The 14,077-nt window shown below is 42.7% G+C and overlaps 1 pseudogene; it reads right to left on the reverse strand.

Moving 5' to 3' along the window:
- LOC122122905 overlaps positions 1 to 11,058 on the reverse strand; it is a 55,657-nt pseudogene extending 44,599 nt beyond the window's left edge.
- Between the last annotated feature and the right edge of the window lie 3,019 nt (positions 11,059 to 14,077).

Genomic DNA, 14,077 nt, shown 5'->3' on the forward strand with positions numbered 1-14,077 from the left:
TTGATGAACATTGATGCAAAACTTCTCAACAAAATTTTGGCCAATCGACTTCAACAATTCATCCAAAAAGTCATACACCACGATCAAACAGCATTCATTGCAGGGATGCAAAGCTGGTTCAATATATGCAAATCAATTAATATTATTCATCACATCAACAGGAGCAAGAATAAGAACCACCTGGTTATCTCAATAGATGCAGAAAAAGCATTCGACAAGATCCAACACCCCTTTATGATGAAGGTTTTGGAAAAATTAGGAATCCATGGAACATTCCTCAATACAATAAAGGCTGTATATGACAAACCTACAGCCAGCATTATACTCAATGGTGAAAAACTAAAGCCATTTCCTCTTAACTCAGGAACAAGACAAGGATGCCCACTCTCTCCACTTCTCTTCAATCTAGTGTTAGAATGCCTAGCTACAGCAATAAGACAAGATGCAGACATAAAGGGGATCCAAATAGGGAAAGAAGAAATAAAACTCTCCCTCTTTGCAGATGACATGATCTTGTATTTAAAGAATCCCATAGACTCCACTCCCAAATTACTCAAGCTGATTCAAAACTTTGGCAAAGTAGCAGGTTATAAAATTAACCCCCAAAAGTCAATGGCTTTTCTGTATGCCAACAATGAGAAAAGTGTGGCTGAAATTAGGAAAGCAACTCCATTTGTAATAGCCCCACAAAAAATAAAATACCTAGGAATTAACTTAACTAAAGAAGTGAAGGACCTCTACGATGAAAACTTTAAAATCTTGAAAAAGGAAATCAACACAGAACTTAAAAAATGGCAAAACCTCCCATGCTCCTGGATTGGAAAGATTAACATCGTGAAAATGGCAATACTTCCCAAGGCTATCTACAAATTCAACGCAATACTTATCAAAATTCCACCCTCATTCTTCAAGGAAATAGAAGAGGCAATCCAAAAATTCATATGGAACAATAAAAGACCCCGAATAGCAAAAAAGCTCCTGAATGGAAAGAACACTGCTGGAGGAATATCAATACCAAATTTCAAACTCTACTATAAAGCCATAGTAATCAAAACAGCTTGGTATTGGCATAAGAACAGACCTCAGGACCAATGGAATAGAATTGAAAACCCAGAAATGAACCAACAGACCTATAGCCATCTAATCTTCGATAAGGGAGCTAAAACAATAGAATGGAAGAAAGACAACCTCTTCAATAAATGGTGCTGGCAAAATTGGTTAACTACATGTAGAAAACTTAAGCTAGATCCTTATATATCACCTTGCACCGGAATCAACTCCAAATGGATCAAAGACCTTGAACTCAAAGCAGACACTCTGAAAACATTACAGGATGGAATAGGAGAAACCCTGGGTCTCCTTGGCTCAGGCCGAAATTTTCTGAATAGAGACCCGGAAACACAACAAATCAAAGAAAGGTTGGACAAATGGGATTGCATAAAGTTGCAGAGCTTCTGCAGGGCAAATGACATAGCTAGCAAGATCAATAGAAAGCCCACGGATTGGGAGAAGATCTTTACTAGCCATACAACGGACAAGGGTCTCATATCTAAAATATACTTGGAACTCAAAAAATTAAACCCCCCAACAACAAATCCTCAAAGAAACAACTGCCCAATAAATAAGTGGGCTAAAGACTTAAAGAGAAACTTCTCTGAAGAAGAAAGAAGGATGGCCAATAGACACATGAAGAAATGTTCAACATCCCTAGCCATAAAAGAAATGCAAATCAAAACAACATTGAGATATCACCTCACTCCAGTTAGAACGGCAAAAATCAAGAACTCTAACAACAACAGATGCTGGAGGGGATGTGGACAGAAAGGAACCTTACTTCATTGTTGGTGGGAATGTAAACTTGTTCAACCACTTTGGAAAGCAGTATGGAGGTTCCTCAAAAGACTCCACATAGAGCTCCCCTATGACCCAGCAATCCCACTTTTGGGCATTTACCCTAATGTTTACAAACAAGACCACACTAAAGCTACCAGCACAACTATGTTTATTGCAGCATTATTTACCATAGCTAAGATATGGAACCAACCCAGATGCCCCTCAGTAGATGAATGGATCAAGAAGTTGTGGTATATATACACAATGGAATTCTATGCCTCCATCAGAAAGAATGACATTGCCCCATTTGTTAGGAAATGGAAAAACTTGGAAAAAATTATATTAAGTGAAGTAAGCCAGGCCCAAAGAAACGTAGTTCCCATGGTTTCCCTTATTTGTAATATCTAGTATATGTATGAGTCAAGCGGAAAAGGTCAGATAATGTGATGTCAGGAAAATGAACCCTTAGATGTGTATTTTAATGTTTTTTTTCTTTCATGCATGTGTTTCTAACACATTTATAAGATTATCTCTTTGTTGCTTTGTATGTCCCTCCCCCACAGTATAACCCTTGCTTTCACTATATTTGATGTCAGTATAACTTGTGGAGGAGATGGGGAAAAACCAGTTGTTTAAGGATACAGGTGGACCTGTTGCAACAATGAGAAGTACAAGTTGTCATGTCCAAAACGAACTTTACAACGTTGGTGGGGGGGGGGGAGGGAGAAGGATTGGGATTGGGGGGGAGGGGGGAGGCTGGGAAGGGATGTGAAGGGTAAACAAAGGAGGAGGCTGCAATGCTTGGTAAGAAATGTACGCATTATCCTGCCCATGTAACTGTAACTCCTCTGTACAGTATGCTCACAAATAAAATTAAATTAAAATTAAAAAAAAAAAAAGACACAAAGTGCCACTGCCAGCTTTTACTGAGTAGTGTATTGGAGATAAGAGCCTAATGGACTTTTTTGCCCATGCTGGCTTGGAACTTCAGTCCTCAAATCTCAGCCTCTTGATTACCAGATCATAAGTCCTTATCACAAATTAACCAGCAAAAACACAGATTGAATGTGTGGGTTAAGTGGCAAAGTGCCAGCCTTGGGTGGAAAAGAGCTAGTATCAGCACACACACGTACATGATCCCACGTACATGTACTCAATCCCACAAGATGAAAAAAAGATAGAAATAATAGAAGAGAAGATGGACAAAATTAAATACTTTAAATAGTTTTAAAAATAAGTTCCATAGCTGTGTTGTGGATTAAGTGGTAGACTGCTTTCTTCCCATATACCAGGATCTGAGTTCAATCCCCAGTGTTCAAACGAAATCAAAACAACAAAAGCACTGCAAGCACTATCTAACAAATCATACATAACACTATGTAAAAATTAAACATTACAAAAAGTTGAAATATGACTAAAAGGAGAACCATGCCACAATCATTAATGGTAATACTAAATAACAAGACAGTATTGATTCCAATGGAAGCAATCTATACACGGAATGCAATTCCATGAAAAGTCAGAGCTTTTTATAATTCTGAGGCAGGATAGATTACAGAAAGTGACACCTGGTAAATGGCAGTCAGGACTCAGAAAGAATACATTTAAATACATGCAAACATTATCTTTTGTTTCTAAACACAGTCTGAGAATCAACAGGATGCATTCCTCATCTTAATGATAAGAATCTGTTTTATGGCAAAATGCATTTTTCCTGGAAGAAATGCACTAAAGAGTAACGAAATAACTAAGAACTCAGAAATTGTAACACCAAGATTGAAAGTAAAGATAAATAGTTCTCTGCCTGAATTTATTACAGACCTTGCCTTTATCGCTTAAATACCCCCTAGGATATCATTGTGAAGAAAATACATTTTCTGATGGTGGCAGAAAACTTCAGTATCACTGTAAATATTTGCATGTCTTAGACCCCAAGACTAAGAACATATGTAGAATGTTAGATTTGTGTTCCATGGAGAAAATTTCACGGTTAATGAAAGAACATCTTAACCGTACTTTAATATATTCCATTCTTCATTATTACTAAGTAACTCGCATAACATAAAGATAAGCAGGGCTTGATTTTCCACTGGAAAACTACCAATGCTGGGTTTTATGAACTCCTTTTTCCGAACAAGCAAAAGTATAGAGTATGTGAGTATCACCAGTAGGAAGGTAAGTGAAGGTCAACTCTACAATGCTCTGGAAGTGCCTGATCATCTCACCTAGCTGCAGCTCTATGTCCTTTCAAGCATCCTGGAGCTGATTGATCCTCTCCTTATTGCCCAGGTTTGGTGTAGTCTGTAACTCTCCCCAGCCTCTAAGGATAGTTCATGGCTGGTGCTTCACTGCAGAAAATAAATTTCTTTATTGTACAAAAACAAAAATGTGATTGTGTTAAGCCTCTGGTGTAAAAATGTGATTATAGACTAGCATATATTTCCTTCAGAGAATGCCTTAAGTGTTCTATTAGACAAATCTGGTCAGACTCTAGATAAGTATATCCATTCCTGTAAAAACATCTATTTTACTCTGAGAAGACAATATAAAGTGTCCCTAATATAACTTGCAAGAATCACTTATGAAGAGATAAAATTTTTAGTGTATTGATTGAAAGACTAGAAAAATCAGAAAATTTACTTCATAGGGTAAGAATCTACAAGATAAGAGAATCTGAGAATATTAAGCAAATGACTGGTGACATTTTACTGGTTGATACCATGGTAACTCATAGAGTACATTGTGCAGGTAGGAAAGGACCAATCAAAAGGACAAATGGAAAATACATACAAGTAAGGTTATGAGTACATAAATACCATATCCACTTACCTGGAAACAGGGGTATCTGGGATGGCACTGACACCTGAGTAGGCACAGAACAGGAAGATGGAAGTCCACTAGGTGAAGAGGAAAAGGTCCTCATGCAAGATTTTCATGTTATAGATGAAGCATTTTTGGGGAGGCACAGCAGGCTCATAACCATGAGCTTCACAGGCCATGGCTGGGGGGTGGGCGGCAGACTCCATCCTTGGCCTGTCTTCTTTTGCACCTGCTATAGCACACATCCAGCTCAATCTGGCACCATATATGAGCATTTGGACAATTGTACACACAGGAACACGACATTTCAGCTGTGATTCACTCACTTTGGGGGTGGGGGAATCTGGACAATGCAAGCGGCAAAGAGTCGTTTATTAACGAACTCACAAGCACCGACCTCATGCACACCGTTGTAGGGGTGTTAGCAAGAGGCCATGAACAAAGAGTTACAGCACCTTTTATACATTTTAAGGTAGGGGCAGGGCACCAGTAGACACTCACAGCAAGTCACTATGCCATGCGGGAAATTTTGTAACACTCTTTGTAAAATGATTGGCATGGGGTGACTCAAGGGGGATGGTTGCTTTGGATGATAAGGGTTAGGGGGAATTCTCATAGTTACAGGCTTGCGATGGGTTGACATTTAGCCTAGTTTGCTGGTCCCGCCAGATAGTCATTATCTCAGGGTCCAGTTCCCAGAGGAGGATCCAGAATATGTGTTAGCCATTGTTCTAGGCTCTGGGAATGTCTGGGGCTTGAAGTTAGCAGTTAGTTATCTATCATGGTGGTTACATTCTTTAGAGTTTGTTGACACAGACCTATCTTTATACTTTAACGTTAGCAAAAGCAAGTTACAGAAGCGAAGTCAGCAGTTAGTGACTGCAAAATGGTGAATATAATTCTCAGTTCTTCATTCTCCCCTTGTCTTGTGAACTATGTCAAATCCTTGACTTTTCAGTCATGCCCTTGCTCCGAAATACAACAATACAATGTATTTTTTAAATTTGTTTCAGACTGTCAAAAGTAAATGTACTAATCACATAGGATAGGCATGCTTGCGAACTATCTCCTTATGGCCTCCTGACCTTGATCCTCAAGGTTTTAGCAGAGTTTTTAGCAAGCAAAGGTACAGAAGGGAAAATGGCTGTTAGGTGCTGTCTATATATATTTTTATCTTCTTCATTCCGCCCTTGTCTACAGCATCAGGAACCAATCATGGTCCCCTAATTGGCACAGTCTTTTATATTTACAGTTTAGTATTGGGATTTCAGAACTAATAGACGGACTGCGCTGATTTTTTTTTTTACAAAGGACACCAGTCTGTTGAGTATACAAGGTCCAATTGTGACATTAACTGTACCTTACATTTTTTTCCCACCGGTCTTGACTCCGTGTATCACAGTTAGCTTAATTTTATACCAGCTGTATTTGTGAGCTCCAATTTTAAGCCATACTCATACCATTTGCTACATAAACTTTCTGAGGTTTGTCTTCTTTTCTTTTTTCAAACATTTAAAGGCAATCCTTACTTTTCAAATTATCCCAATTCTTTTCTCAAGGCTTTCTTTACCACCCTCTTTCTTTACAATTCCTTGAGCATTTTTGTGGCTGGAGTTTAAAACTGCCCAATTTTTCTTTGGCTTGGGGAACCTTTATTTTAGAACAGGCTTAAGACACCACTGTGATGCAGAAGCTTGCTAGATTTTAAGGCCAAGAGTAGGGCTGGGTCTCATTTACTACCTGCATTGATACTACCATACCAGAGCCAAACTAGGCTGGGACTATACAGTGGATTTCCAGACACTATGCACTGAAGTGTCTAAGGCAAGCAAGCCAGTGATATCCTTGTCCCCAATATCCACTGTGGGAATAGAGAGAGTTTTTGGATATCACCCAAAAGAATGTCCCACAAGATCTTAGATTTAGCAGCTTTCAACCAGGAAGCAGACTCAGGTGATGGAATCAGGCAGGAGTTCCTCCAAGTGACTGTCAGGCCGTCGTTGAACTTTACCCATTAAGGTATACAGCAGCAGCAGCAGCAGGGTCTCTCAGTGGCTCCAAGGGACTGTCACACCTCGTGCTGGGCTGCAAATTCCTACACAGACTGGTTAAGGATACAAGTAATACATAGGCTTGGCAGGCTGTGGCCCCGTTGGTTTTTAAGAACATTTAGACAATAGCCCAGGACAATTTACCAAAATAACAACTTTTTTACTAATCAGATATTTTTGTAAATAGACACAGAAGGCTTAGTCTTGTAATCATCTCTGACAGATGCAGTCTCCACACTTGCACACCTACAACTGTTAACACTATTCTTTTTGCCTTTTTCTAAAAAAAAAATATTATTTTATCCATTTTGCTTCATTTCTCCAAAACTGACTCTGGACCCTTGATCTTAAAAAGGGGGGGTTGATGGATGAAAGTCCATCTTCTGTAACTCCTTCAAGCTGACTTTAGGGCTTTGATCCTACCTAGCCAGAAACCTATAGCCTTAGCCTATTTTACAAAGAGGCTATCAGGGTTAGATGTCATTAAGAACAATATTTAACTTTTGACAACTGCACAGACCTTTTTTCCGGCTACACCAGTGTAGTTTGTTTAGCACTCTTGTTTGTGAAAGCATCTTTCTGGATGACTTAGGAATGTGATCTCTAGTGACCCTAACAATGCCTAAATTACCTTTGCAGGCCTTGAGACAGATATCAATAGAAACACTCTCTCAGGTTTACAAACTTTTTTCCTGAGCAGATGAATTTCATGTAACTGGTGTCAGCTCAAAAGTTACTGCCAATTAGAGCTTTTGGCACATAAAGCGGTTAAGATTTAAACTATCCCCCACACTTTATAACATTAGCTTTTTATTACTATCACAGAGGACTGGCAAGTTCCTGTCCCTTACAGGGTAGATAGTCATTAGGCATGCTTACAAACTATCTTTCCATGACCTCCTGGCTCTGACCAGTTTTGAAGGGTCACACAAAAATACTCTAGGATCTGACATTTCTGCCATCCAAGCAGTGGCTTACTGCCCCTGGATGCTCCTCCATTGTTCTTGTCCCAGGAGTGTCTTCTCCATATTGGGATAAATGCCTCATTGGCATTTCCCTTTAGCTGGTCGCTGGACTTGGACTCGGGGCCTGAGTGCTGTTCCTTAGCTCTCCAGCTCAGGGCCAGCACGCTGCCATTTTGAGTCCCGGACTCGGGGCTTGAATGTTGTCCCCTGACTCTTCAGTCCAGGGCTAGAACTCTGCCACTGTGAGTCCCAAAGCAACTGCTTATTTTTTTTAGCACTCTGCTGGCTGAACAGAGGTGACAGTCTTATAGGAACCTTTTTTTGCCCGGGCTGGCTTCGAATCAGTTTTGGATCAATGAGTCTTACAAAAGGCCATTTTACCCCAATTAAAAGCAACAAGGTGGTCAACATAGAAGTAGCTTTTAAGCATGCTCTTACCTGAAACTTATTAAAAGCCAAAGTTACATCTAACAAACTTGTAAGAATCCTCTGTGCTTTGCTCTGGGCTTGCTGGAAACTGTTTTTAAAAAAAAAAAAACCTATAAGAGCGAACTAGAATAGCAATTCTTTTGGTAATCCTAATTTTTTCTTCGTGCACTTTGAGGCCAATGTTAAGAACAATTTTACATTTAAATTTTATATTCAAAAATCCAGTCCTAATTTTAAACTTCTTATGAATCTCCTTTAATATTTTATACTTTAGTTTTCATTTGCGTTTTTTTATCTCTTAAAATCTTGAGGCCAAGTGTCACTCATTGTCTCTTAGCTGCTTGTTTTTACACATTAAAACTTTTAAACTCAAATGACAATTTTTCCTTAATGCAAGAATTACAGTCACCATCACTATACCACAAAGCTAGACTTAACACCTTTATAACTTTTAAAAACATCCTAATTGTAGAACATAATTGAAAGTAAGCCATATTATACAAATAACTTTTTAACCCTCTTTTTAAGGCCTTCCTAATTTTAATGTTAACACATCCAAGGGATAGTTTTAGCAATACTAATCAGATCATCACATCACTCAATTTAACCATCATGTTTCCAGTGTCTATCTACATGGAAAAGGGACAGAACAAAGATGGGCCATTTGGCCCCTCCTATGGAATGGGCACGCACCCAATCCAACTCTTTAGGGTTAGATGAATTGCGTTTGTGCCAACTTGCCCTCTTTTACCATGTTTGGACTCTCCAGGGCCTGTCCCACCAACTGTGGACTCCCCCCAGGGTCTGTCCCACCATGCATGACCAGCTGAACTGCACTTCTGCCTGTTCACCCCTCACCCCTAAAGATAGGTCTTCTGTTGATTCTTGAATGAAATACACAGTTTTAGGCAGACAGAACAGGTATGGTCTTTGACAGTGTTAAACTAACCTTTACATTTAAATTTCTAATGTTTATCCCCAAATTTTAGCCAAGGGAACTAAATCCCAAGCAGCCAATGCATTTTTTGTTAAGCCAGATAACTTGGTTACAGTATAAACAGTTTTATGCATTCTCAAATACCAGATTTTCTGTTTTTCAGGTTAAAGAATCCTTAAAAAGTCATTTAAAACACTATGAAGATTCTTTAAATTTTTTGGTAATGTCCAAACCTCATAACCTTTTACGTTTTAAATTTAAACTCACCCAATTGTTACAGCATGCTGACAATTCTTATATTTGAACATGTTGACAAACACACACAAAACACCCACACAGATCTTAAAGCGCACAAAAATCAAAATCAGTTGTATGTACATTATTTAAAGTTTTTAAACAAAAATTCAAGACAGTATTTCTTTTAAACTAGGTACCTTTGTTGGGCTTCATTTTCCCAGAGCTTGCTTGTTTAGCAAGGCAATTTACTAATCAGTCTTTTGAATCCCTGTTGTTGGAGGAGGGCTGGGGAAGGGGGTCACCTAAAACTAAACTGGCCTGATTTATTATCCAATTATAAGAGCACTTTACAAATTGTTACATTGTCTGGACTAGCTGAAAATCCAAACCAGGCACATAGCCTTCTACACCCTCCCTGCCAGCAGCCTCCACTGGGAGAAGGTGCAGCTTGAGGCTTGTCCATGCCCTGCCTCTTGGTTGCTGTAACACAAGGCAGGGACTTAGCAGGTCTGTGACCAAGCCTAGTGGGAGGCTGGAACTTTTATTCCCCCAGAGATGTTCAAATAAAAAACACAAACACAAATAAACACAAAAACCAAGGATCCACATTTAAAACTGGTACCAATTCTAAAACAGAACTAGACAAGACAACAACAAAAGGCTGAGTTGGGGACTAATGGGCCCCAGTTCATCCCTACCAAAACTCGGTGCTGCTCCCACTCAGTAAGCTGAATCCGAAGTCTGCTGAGTGAGCCTGCCACACTCACCCAGAACTTCCCTACCTCAGAAAACATAAAACGAACACACACACTAAAGTAAACAAAACAAACAAGTGGCCACAAAGACAAAATCAGTTCTCAGTGAATGGGGTGACATCTCACCACTAACCAGGGCACTCGAACCCCCTCTACTCATTCCAGAGAATTTTTCTTTTTAGATTCTTCTGAGATGTCCAATTATACTCAAGTTATACCCCCTCTCTTTTACCTCTTTGAAATAACCAAGCAGGAAGTTGAGAGAAGTAAGTTTGCTTTGTCCTTGCCCCATCTCTGCATCAAGGAGTGTCCAAATTAGTAAACCGAGATGAGAAAGAAAAAGAAGTCAAAATTACACACACACGCCACTTACGGGGGTTGGTAATGTATGCGCACTTGGTCACGCTTTCTGGGGGGGGGGGGGGTGCGATCCGGTCCAGGCACTCCTGGAATTCCAAAAAGGACAATTAAGTGAGAAATGCATGCTCTTCCTCCGGTCTAGGGGATCAGTAAGCCCCTCATCTACCGACCCCACGGCTGCATGCCTAAGATTCAAATTAGAGTTAACAGAAGAAATACACGCACACTCTAGACAGACAGCAAGTGCGTCAGACTGCTGGTCAGACAGTCTGCCCAGAAGGGCTTCCAACCAGAGAGAATCAGGCAATCAGGGGGACTCGAAACCCCTACCTGATCTCGAGGATAGCCCCACCCAGGGGTTCAGGGGACGTCTCCTACTGGACCCACTGGCAGTCTTATAGCGTGTCCGCCAAGACTCTCTGCCAGCCCCAAGACCACAGCTGCAGGCTTTCACCAATTCCTAAAACATAAAAGTGGCGCCACCAAAAGCTCACCGATCGGTTCCTTTGACGACTCACTATCCCAGTGTCTGGATAGTCTACAATGGAGGGGTTTCCGGCCAATGCACCAAATGTAGTACCCCCCTGTAGATCACCAGAGATCTTGGACAATGCAAGTGGCAAAGAGTCGTTTATTAACAAACTTGCGAGCACGGACCTCTTGCACACCATTGTAGGGGTGTTAGCAAGAGGCCCTGAACAAAGAGTTACAGCACCTTTTATACATTTTAAGGTAGGGACAGGGCACCAGTAGACACTCACAGCAAATCACTATGCCACGCAGGAAATTTTGTAACACTCTTTGTAAAATGATTGGCATGGGGTGAATCAAGGGGGATGGTTGCTTTGGATGATAAGGGTTAGGGGGAATTCTCATAGGCTTGCAATTGGTTGACATTTGGCCTAGTTTGCTGGTCCTGCCAGATAGTCATTATCTCGGGGTCCAGTTCCCGGAGGAGGATCCGGAATATGTGTTAGCCATTGTTCCGGGCTCTGGGAATGTCTGGGGCTTGAGGTCAGTAGTTAGTTATCTATCATGGCGCTTACATTCTTTAGAGTTTGTTGACACAGACCTATCTTTGTAATTTAACGTTAGCAAAAGCAAGTTACGGAAGCGAAGTCAGCAGTTAGTGACTGCAAAATGGTGAATATAATTCTCAGTTCTTCAACCACATGTATCTCCATCTTTCTGATCAGTGTGGGCCCAGATGTGGGAGCCATCCAATGACGACCCCAATTTGGGGTCAGAGAGCCCCCTCCATTAAACCCCTCTCGTCCCCATTTTTTTTCTCTGCTCCCCCTGTGGGTTATAAAAGAAGTGGGCCCATCCCATCTTCCTGGGCCCTAATAACCCCTGCTAGGCTCCCTCTTCCTACCACCATTCAGCCCACCCCCACCCCATGCCTCTCACCACACGAGCCACCTCTACCCCATTCCTTAGCCCTCCAGTGCCCCACAAATCTTCATTGCATTAGAGATGTGTGGACACACCTGCATAGCCCTAAAAGACGTGGTTTCATGGTAATGTTGCCCAGATCCCACCACTCTTCTCCTTCCCCCACCCCCTCATTAGCCTGGACCTCACCCCCAACCCAGCCCCACCCTTCTTAGTATAGGTAGGTTCCAGGCTGAGGTGTCATGCTTCCACCAGAGAAGGAAGATAGGGGCTTAGCGTTCAACCCATCTCCCCTCCTGTATGCCCTCTGTGGTCACCAGTTGCTCCATTTCCCCACATCTGCTGGAGTGATATGAGCTGGGGAAGCTGTCGCCCTCCCTCAACTGGTGCTGCAACTGTTTCAGGGATATGGTCCCTCAGGGCCTCTTTGGCTTCACCAGCCAGCCAACCTGCACTTTCAAGGTCAGTATGGTGTCAAATGCTGGAGCCATTACCAAAGACCCAGATTCAATGTAAGTTAGCCCTCCTCCTCTCACCCCCCTCGATTTCCCTCTTCTCCATTCTCTCCTCAGGCCCCCCTCAGGAGCCATCCCTGGAGCAGGACTCTTAAATGTTAAGTGGACCGAATCCCTCTTCCTAGCTCTCTATCCATTGCTAGGATTCCCTCCTGAGTCCCCCTCCCTCCCTACAGTCCTGCCCATCAGCACCCCTAACCCATGTTTCCCCCACCCACACCAAATTGTTTCCCCTGCCTTCCCCAAACCATGCTTCCACATCCCAACTTCCTGGCCCCAAGCTTCCCTTCCCCATTCCCCATCCTGTGCTTCCCCTGCCTCCCACACCCACACCAGTCCCCCCATCACAGGCCCTCATGGGTGAGGGGGTGTGAATGGGCATGCACATTGGTAGGCAATATGATTGGACTGACCAAGGCAATGCAGTCATTGGAGAAGGGAAGCAGAGAATCAGAGTCTTCCCTGTCTACCATTCCACCTTCCACTGCATCTGCTGGGGCTGGAGCTAAGGTTGCTGCCTCTTCTTCACAATGGGGGACCTCCACTACCTAGGTCAGTGTGGGCCCAGCTGCAGGAGCCATCCCTGGGCAGCCCTGATTCGAGATAAGAGGCCCCAACCGAACTGCCTGTACCCCCTCTCCCTGCCTAACCCTACCCCACCCCAACACCCACCTCTGGCCCTAGCCCCCATGTCAAACACCTGGCTCAGCCCCTCCTGTGGGAAAACATGTATGGGTGAGGGGATGTGCATTTGTCCACACACACATGACACACAAGTGTTACCAGACTGGTCTAGACCAAGTTGTGATGGTCGCAGAGAAGGGAGACCCTGGCTCAGAGTGTGTCCCACCTCGCCCATCCCCTGGCATTTATGGGATGGAGCTGCAGACCTTGCATCCCTCTCCCCACTGGTGTTATGCATGCCACAGCCACTAGGGGAGCCTGCGGGACCTTCAGCTTCACCACATGACTTTCCTGTTCAGTGTGCCCAGCAGCAGGAGCCATCCTAAGAGGATCCCAATTCGAGATAAGTGAGCCCTCCTCACCTTCACTCCTTGCTTTTCTGTTTTCTTCTGTGATTCCTGTGGGAGGCATTCCAGGTCAGCCCTGTTTTGAATTAAATGAGCCTACACCTCTTCCCAGTCTCCCATACCATCTGCCAGGCCTCCTCCCTCGCAAGGTTGAGCTGGATATGTTCTATAGCAGGTCCAAGAGAAAGAAGACTGAGGTTTGGGTCTGGCCCACCTCCTCTCTGGACTATGGCCTATTTAGCTGGGGATTATGGGACAAGAGCTGGGGATGCTGCCATACTCAACAACCACTGCTTCAGCTGTAACAAGGAAAGCCCGAAAGCCCCTTCATCTTCGCCTGGTGGATTCCCATCTTTCAGGTCTTCATGTGCTCTGGTGACAATGCCATCCCACATGACCCTGTTTCCAGGTAAGTGGGCCATGTCATCCCTACTTAGAAACTGATCTTGGGTGAGAGACTGTGCATCTGTGTACACACATTCACACAAATATACATGATATCAGTTTGGCCTGGAGGTGCTCTATAAGACCAAGAGAAGGGAGGCCAGATCTTGCAGTTTCTCCTCTCCCCTGCTTTCCTTCTCTACCAACTATGATCTATTTAGCCCAGAGTTATAGGCTACTGCCCTCTCCAACCAATATTTCTCATGCCCATGTTTTGACATAAGTGGGTGCCTTCCACTGAAACATTAAGGGAACAAATCATGGGTGAGAGGTGGTTGTGTGTGCGTCTGTGTACATGTGTTCAC

The sequence above is a fragment of the Dipodomys spectabilis genome, unplaced genomic scaffold (assembly GCF_019054845.1).
Source record: "Dipodomys spectabilis isolate Male_0828 unplaced genomic scaffold, ASM1905484v1 ptg000216l, whole genome shotgun sequence".
NCBI lineage: Eukaryota > Metazoa > Chordata > Mammalia > Rodentia > Heteromyidae > Dipodomys > Dipodomys spectabilis.